A 7,083-nucleotide genomic window follows, 5' to 3' on the forward strand; every position below is an offset into this window, starting at 1 on the left:
TGCCTGGAAACATCAAGTTTGCAATTGATGTTTCTTTCACAGTTCATCAGTTGAAGTAAAAAAAGTAATAGCACAGAGCTGATGGTAATCAGCCCACACCAAAAACAATGTACTCCATGATTACAGTCAGCCCTGATTCACACACACAAACACACCACTTGATCTCTGATTACTCAGCGCTCCATGACACCTAGCTGGGTGCACCAGCTCTTTGCAATGAAAACCCACTGAGCTACAACTGAAAATACAAAACTCGTTTGTGAATCTGATTAATTTGGACTTCTCAAGTGCAGTTGTTTTTGTTTTATTTATATCCCACTTTTCTTTCAAGGAGCTCAAGTTAGTGTGCTTTGCTTTCTCCCCATTTTATGCTCACAAGAACCATGGGAGGTTAAGCTTAAGAATCTGGCTCACCAAATGTGTTGCATGGTTGAGTGAGAATTTGAACCCTGGCATCCCTGGTCTTATTCCAACACTCTAGCCACTACACCACACTGGCAGCTTTTATTTTAACATTCCTATGTTGAAAAGCAAACACAACTGGGGAGGAGAGGGTCATCTAAACCCTCAATTTGGAAAGCATAGATTGATTTAAATTTGTTTGCTTTTTAATTGCACTCAAATTCCCTTGGCATTGTTCTTCCATGGCTGGTTGCCATCCTTTCTTATTAGCAAATTTGTATGCTACACTAAGAGTAGGACCTTTAGTGTGGCAGCACCAGTTCCTGGAATGTGTTTCCAATGAATAGGCGGAAGCCTTCATGACTGACATTTAGGCACCTGCTTAAAACTCACCTGCTCACCCAAGTAATCCCTGATGGGTGATCCAGCTCTGTTGACATATTAACCTGATCTACCCTTTGTGATCTCCAAGTAGGGCTTGGAGAGATCCTTGCCTGAAATCCTGGAGGACCACTGTGAGTCAGTATAGACAATACCAAGCCAGGTGTTTCAGTAGCCTGACTTGGGCTGAGGCTGTTTCCTATCTTCCTATGACAGTTCTGGTTCCTGGCACAAAGGGACATCTGTTTTCCTCTCCTTGGAGTTTGGCCATAGCTGATTTTATGTTTCTCATCCTCTAGAAGCATAAATCCAGATTGCAGTTTTATGGCAGATACTGCCCTCTAGTGCACAATGTCCCTATTTCTTGTTTTTAATAAAAAAACCAGAGTCTGTTCCAATTATTTATCTTGTTGCCTTCTTACACTGAAGCTTTGATGTTACCACTTTAATGGGCCACATGTGGATTTGAAATGTGATCATTAAACTAGGCAGTGTGTTTACCATTAAGGAAGTGAACAGGGCTCAACAAATCCTTCTGTATGCCACCGTTTGAACCTCTGCTTTGCTCCGAAGGGGCTCGGGGCTTGCTGTGATCTCTCTCTCTCTGTGGCTCTTTTGAAATTAAATCATGTGAAAGATGAAGGACAGGGGAAGAAGAGTACTGAAAAGGAAGCAGCCGCCATATCTGGGCTGTGATTCAAAGGAGGCAACAGCAGACACCCAGGACGAGATTATAACCCTACCTCTTAGATGTTTCCTGCAGCAACCATGAGTGGGCCTTGCACGGTTGTGATGAAATCCTCCCTCCAGGCAAAATGAGAAAGGCCTCTGTGCAAAGCTTCTCAAGGAGCAGTGGAGGGGCTACTAGCCTCTGAACTTGAAACAATTTGCCTGAACTCTGAGCAGAGCCAACCCAACCATTAGGCAGAGTGAGGCAGCTGCCAAAACCAGCAGATACTGGGGATGGGCAGCAGGGTAAGGCGTAGGAGAGCAGAGCTGTGTGTGCTACATAGCCTACCCTGTGTCCTCTAAGCTAGTGCACTGATTTCAGCAAATGAATTGAGGTGATAACAAGGCTTTTGAGTTTCTTGTGACAGGTTAACATAACAAGCAAGTCAAAGAATGAGGGGAGAAATCAAACATAGGTTGGTTGCTTCTTTCCTCTTTTTTTTAATGAGGCCCCTGCTTTCACCCTAACAATGTAAATGGTAACATGTTTACATGAGAGGTTATACTGGACCTCGGCAAGCCACAGATCTCTCGTTAAAACTATGACTTATCAGACATAAGCATCACTGAGTTCAGTTGAGCTGACTCACAGTAGGCATAGGATAGCAGTTACACAGATCTTAATACATTTCATATAATTACACACACAAACACACACACAAACACTGCTGCTGCTCTTTGTGGGGGTGATAATGGGTCATGGATCATTTGTCACAAAAAAAGGGGCCCATCAATTATCCCAGAGCTCTAGCAGATGAAAAAGGCTCAGAGCTGCATTGTCTCCTACCTCCCCTCTCCACTAAGCCATGCATACAATAGGAGGCAGAAGAGGAGCACACAGCCATTGCCTTTAAATTGGCCCTTTTTCTTCAGTGCCAATGCTCTAGGTCAGATTTCTTTCATATGATGTTGGGCTACACCTCCCATAATATCTTGCCTGGGGCTGATGGGTGTTGTAGTTCCACAAAACGTGGAGGGCCACGAGTAGAGTGAGGTTGCTTTTGTTTAGGCTATAAACAATTGCCTGGATTTCAGCACTGGACAGCTCCTCCTTGGCCAAAATACCTTTGCTTCCAGAGCAAAACTCCCTTAACGTTTTATCGCTAGTATATGCGGCCTGGTTGATAAAAGGCACTGGAGACTCTTTAGTTGTTATCTGTTTATCTGGCATCCCATCCTGAATTCTGATATGTACATTTCTGCTTCCCCATGAGTCAAGCGTGAACATATTTCTTGCTCTAAATGATTTGGGAATTTGGACATTAAGCTCTACTCCCAGTGGTGGCTTTTTTTCAGGCTTGCGAAGAGAACTACAAAGTACTTAACAGACCCCCCTGGGGAACTAAAGGCACCATGAGGAAGTATGCTTCTCTGCATTATGCTCCATGGGGTTCATTTAGTGCTCAGTAATGATAGTGCGCAATTATGTCTCTTCCACTCTCTTCCTTTCCAGTTTGTGGTCTGTGTTGTCATAAAAAAGCTAGTCCAAGGATACTCAGATTATAATGGCATGGAGAGGTGGATTCTGTTGTCTGCATAAAATTCTGTGGAGGAAACAAATTTGCACTCAAACTCTTTGTTGTTTTGCTTTGCTTTGGGGCGGTTGTTGTTTTGCATAAATTGTTGTGCTCTTCAGCAGCTTATAGAAGCAGAATGAACTCTGCAAAGTGGCAAAACAATAATAATGGGATGTGAACCTCCTTTTAGTAGGAAAAGTCAGGAAGGTGTACATCAACTTAGCTTATGCTATCGGCTTCTAATAAGCCCACCAAAGGACAGAAAATACTGTCGTGGCAGCCAATTTTCCAGGGATAACTTAAATTTTTGGGTGTCATTAGTCCCATGGAAACAACTTCATAGGGCTGAGCAGAACAATGAGGCCATGGAAGTGGATCTTGAAGTGGGACCCAATGGTTTGAGAGATATTGATCTGTACACCAGGGAGGGACTGAGCCAGATGTCAAATAAAGGTACCATCAGACATCCTGAGAACTGAGGAGCAGCTACCTGACTTGTCTTTGGCACTGCCTCTCATCATAGAAGTGCACCACACCTCTGAGGAGGTGCTGAGGTTGGATCAGACAGTGAACCAAATTTATCAACTTTGCCTTCATCTCCAAGGATGCAGTGCTTGGCTGCGCCAGCATGAGCAAGTCCAGCCTATTTGCAGGAGCACTTGTTTGCTTGCACTCTTTCAAGGCTCCCCACTCTTCAAAGGGGGAGCTCATGGGGCATGTCAAATGCTGAGACAATGTCTTACACTAATGTCTTACACTAGCCATGTATCCTAGAGCTCTGCTATGAACTTCTGAATTGTGTACCCTGTAGTCTGATCTACATCTGGGCATTGTAATGGATTCTGGAATAAACACCTTGGCAACAATTATGCTGTAAGTCAATGATCTTCAAATAGGAGCCAGGACACAGGATACCCTGAGGGAAGGCAGAACAGGCCATAGAGCTCTAGGATAAAGATAGGGAGCCTCCAGACAGTGGGCCAATCTGGCCTGGCACGGATCCTGATCTGTAGCTGTTTTCCCACAATCACATCTATCCACCCCATATCTGACATCATATGTGACATGGGGCAGGTAAGGATGTGGTGATACAGGAATGATCAGGAGCTTAAAAAGAACTTGTGATTCTTCCATTGTGAGAGGGAATCACTAGAGTAGGCTGCATCAGTATCTAAAACTGGGATAACCAATGCTGTGCCCTCCAGACATTGTTGAACCCCTAGCTCTCATCATTCCTGATCATTGGCCATGGTAGCTGAAGCTGATAGGAGTTTGAGTCCCACAACATCTAGATCTAAAGAGGCCACCAATCTACTCTTTAAAAATTGTGTTTGCTTTAGTAACCCTGAATGCCATTGGATGAAGGTGAAATATATATGTAGCAAATGAAACCTCATCTAATTTGTCATCTTCTAGTTTAGGGTGGACAGTGTGACGCCCTCCAGATGTTGGACTACAGCTCCCAGCAGCCCCAGCCAACATGAGAACTGTAGTTCAACAGCATCTGGAAGGCACAACATTGGTAACCCCCATTCCAATTCCCATCAGTCCCAGTTAGCTAAGCTGAGCTGTCCAGGGCTGATGAGAGTGCTACTCTGAAATATCTGGAGTGCACCAGGTTGAGGAAGACTGTAGTAAATATGTATCCAGCCAGTTTAAAAGCAGGCAGGATAAAATCAGAAGTGAGATTATTAACTAAGATGTAGTCGAGAGAGTCCAGTGCTGAAAATTCTGAAAACCTTTTATAAGAAGAGGACAAAAGGGAATCTGAGAGAAAGCTAACATTAGTCCTAAATACCCATAAATTTGTACCAGTCAGTTGGACATGGGGGAGTGTGTTTGTGTTTAAAACAGTTGTTAGACTGACAATTGACAATGAGAGCAGAAGTGGGGGAAGAATGGATGTTTTTGAGATGTTCTCTAGAGCTTGCTGCAACTGAGAGAATTGAATCAGGGAAACTGAAACAGTTGGAGTCTTACATTAGGAGACATGAGCAGCACATATCTCCCAGAATTACAGGCAAAATCTGAGGCTGTTAGAATGCAGCTTCCATTGGTGCAGAAACTGGGTTAACTTGGCATTCTGATGGGGCGGATAGAGGAGGACAAACTCAAGGTGGTGTACATGGTTCTCCTTATCCTCATTTTACCCTCACATAAATCCCATGATGTAGGTTAGAGTGAGGGACAGTGACTGGTCCAAGGTCACTGAATGAGCTTCATGACTGAGTGAGGATTAAAACCCTGTTCTCCCAGATCCTAGTCCAACTACGACACCACAGTGCCTATATAGCAGATGTACTGCATGTTAAAAGGTAGGGAATAACTGGTCTGCTTGAGTTTTCAAGTAAAACACTTGAAAACGCCAGCCAAGGTTTTTCCAAATCGAAACGTTTTATGTTTTGATTTCTTTCCCCACGCCCACCCACTGCAAGGATGTTATATCCAGACATTCACACCACAGGGTTTTCTGACCCAGCTAAAGGGAGCACATGCACAATGTCAGATCCATACAGAAAAATGCAGTTTCTGTGACACTTCCCACCACTTTTCTACATTGCCGCTTTCCTAATAGTGGGGAAGGCCTCATCCATAAAATAACTTTAAACAAGGCAGCTCGCTGGTAATTAAAGTGGTAACAGATATGATGGAGAACACTGGGGAGAGCTGGCTGGACGGTCTCTTTGGGGCATTTCATACGCTTTTTTCCAGAACAACATTTCCCTCTCATTTCGGAGAGCTAATTATACATGTGCTGCACACTAAGTGGAAGGCAAAATTAATTGGAAGAACAAAGGCAATTTGTTGCGGATTGGACCACGGCCACCAGCGTTCTTTTCCCTGGCAGGAGAATACGACTCCACTCAAAATGATCTGTACTGAATGGGTATTCAGAGTCTGGTTTCTGCAGACGGCCCGGGGGGGGGGGCAACCTCCTGGACTGCTGCTGCCACCCAGTGTAGACAATACTGAGCTAGATGGGCCAATGGGTCTTCCTCCTCTTTCTGGTCTATTTGGGGCTGCCAAATCATGCTGGATCCTGAAGGGGCTGAGGAGTTCATAGTAATTCCCTTTTGTTTCCTCTCTGTTCTATGTTGTTGTTTAGTCGTTTAGTCATGTCCGACTCTTCATGACCCCATGGACCAGAGCACGCCAGGCACTCCTGTCTTCCACTGCCTCCCTCAGTTTGGTCAAACTCATGCTGGTAGCTTCGAGAACACTATCCAACCATCTCATCCTCTGTCGTCCCCTTCTCCTTGTGCCCTCCATCTTTCCCAACATCAGGGCCTTTTCTAAGGAGTCTTCTCTTCTCATGAGGTGGCCAAAGTACTGGAGCCTCAGGTTCACGATCTGTCCTTCCAGTGAGCACTCAGGGCTGATTTCCTTAAGAATGGATAGGTTTGTTCTTCTTGCAGTCCATGGGACTCTCAAGAGTCTCCTTCAGCACCAGAACTCAAAAGCATCAATTATTCGGCGATCAGCCTTCTTTATGGTCCAGCTCTCACTTCCATACATCACTACTGGGACAACCATAGCTTTTACTATACGGACCTTTGTTGGCAAGGTGATGTCTCTGCTTTTTAAGATGCTGTCTAGGTTTGTCATTGCTTTTCTCCCAAGAAGCAGGCGTCTTTTAATTTCGTGGCTGCTGTCACCCTCTGTTCTATAGCTTCATCCAAACAAGATTCTCTTGCTCTTGTACTCCCATTCCCTTTTTCCTTCCTTAGATCCAAAATCCTGTCTCAGTCTGGGACAACCATTGTGGCCTTCTGCCCTTTTTGCATCTATGATATGGGCCAGAATGTTTCCCTTCCCTAGCCTTCACCTCAGCATTCACCCTCTGGCACACCATGCTTATGATTTGTTCAGGTGCAAGAAGGATGCCATCTTACTTATTTTATATATTTATAGCCCACTTTTTTCTCCAAGGAGCTCCAAGTGGCAAATATGGTTCTATCCCTCCTCATTTAATCCCCACAAGAAACCTGTGAGGTAGCTTAGGCTGAAAGACACAGTGACTGGCCTAAGGTCACCCAGTGAGCTTCATGGATGA

The 7,083-nt window shown here is 44.6% G+C and overlaps 1 long non-coding RNA gene across 1 annotated transcript; it reads right to left on the minus strand.

Annotated features, from left to right (window-relative positions):
* Positions 1 to 2,656: 2,656 nt before the first annotated feature.
* LOC309346506 lies at positions 2,657 to 3,883 on the minus strand. Its single transcript, XR_014158646.1, has 2 exons — positions 3,520 to 3,883; positions 2,657 to 3,056 (listed from the first exon to the last, which is right to left on the minus strand). It is a non-coding gene; the product is annotated as an uncharacterized lncRNA (long non-coding RNA).
* Between the last annotated feature and the right edge of the window lie 3,200 nt (positions 3,884 to 7,083).

Source organism: Podarcis erhardii, assembly GCF_964252035.2.
Source record: "Podarcis erhardii genome assembly, chromosome: 7".
NCBI lineage: Eukaryota > Metazoa > Chordata > Lepidosauria > Squamata > Lacertidae > Podarcis > Podarcis erhardii.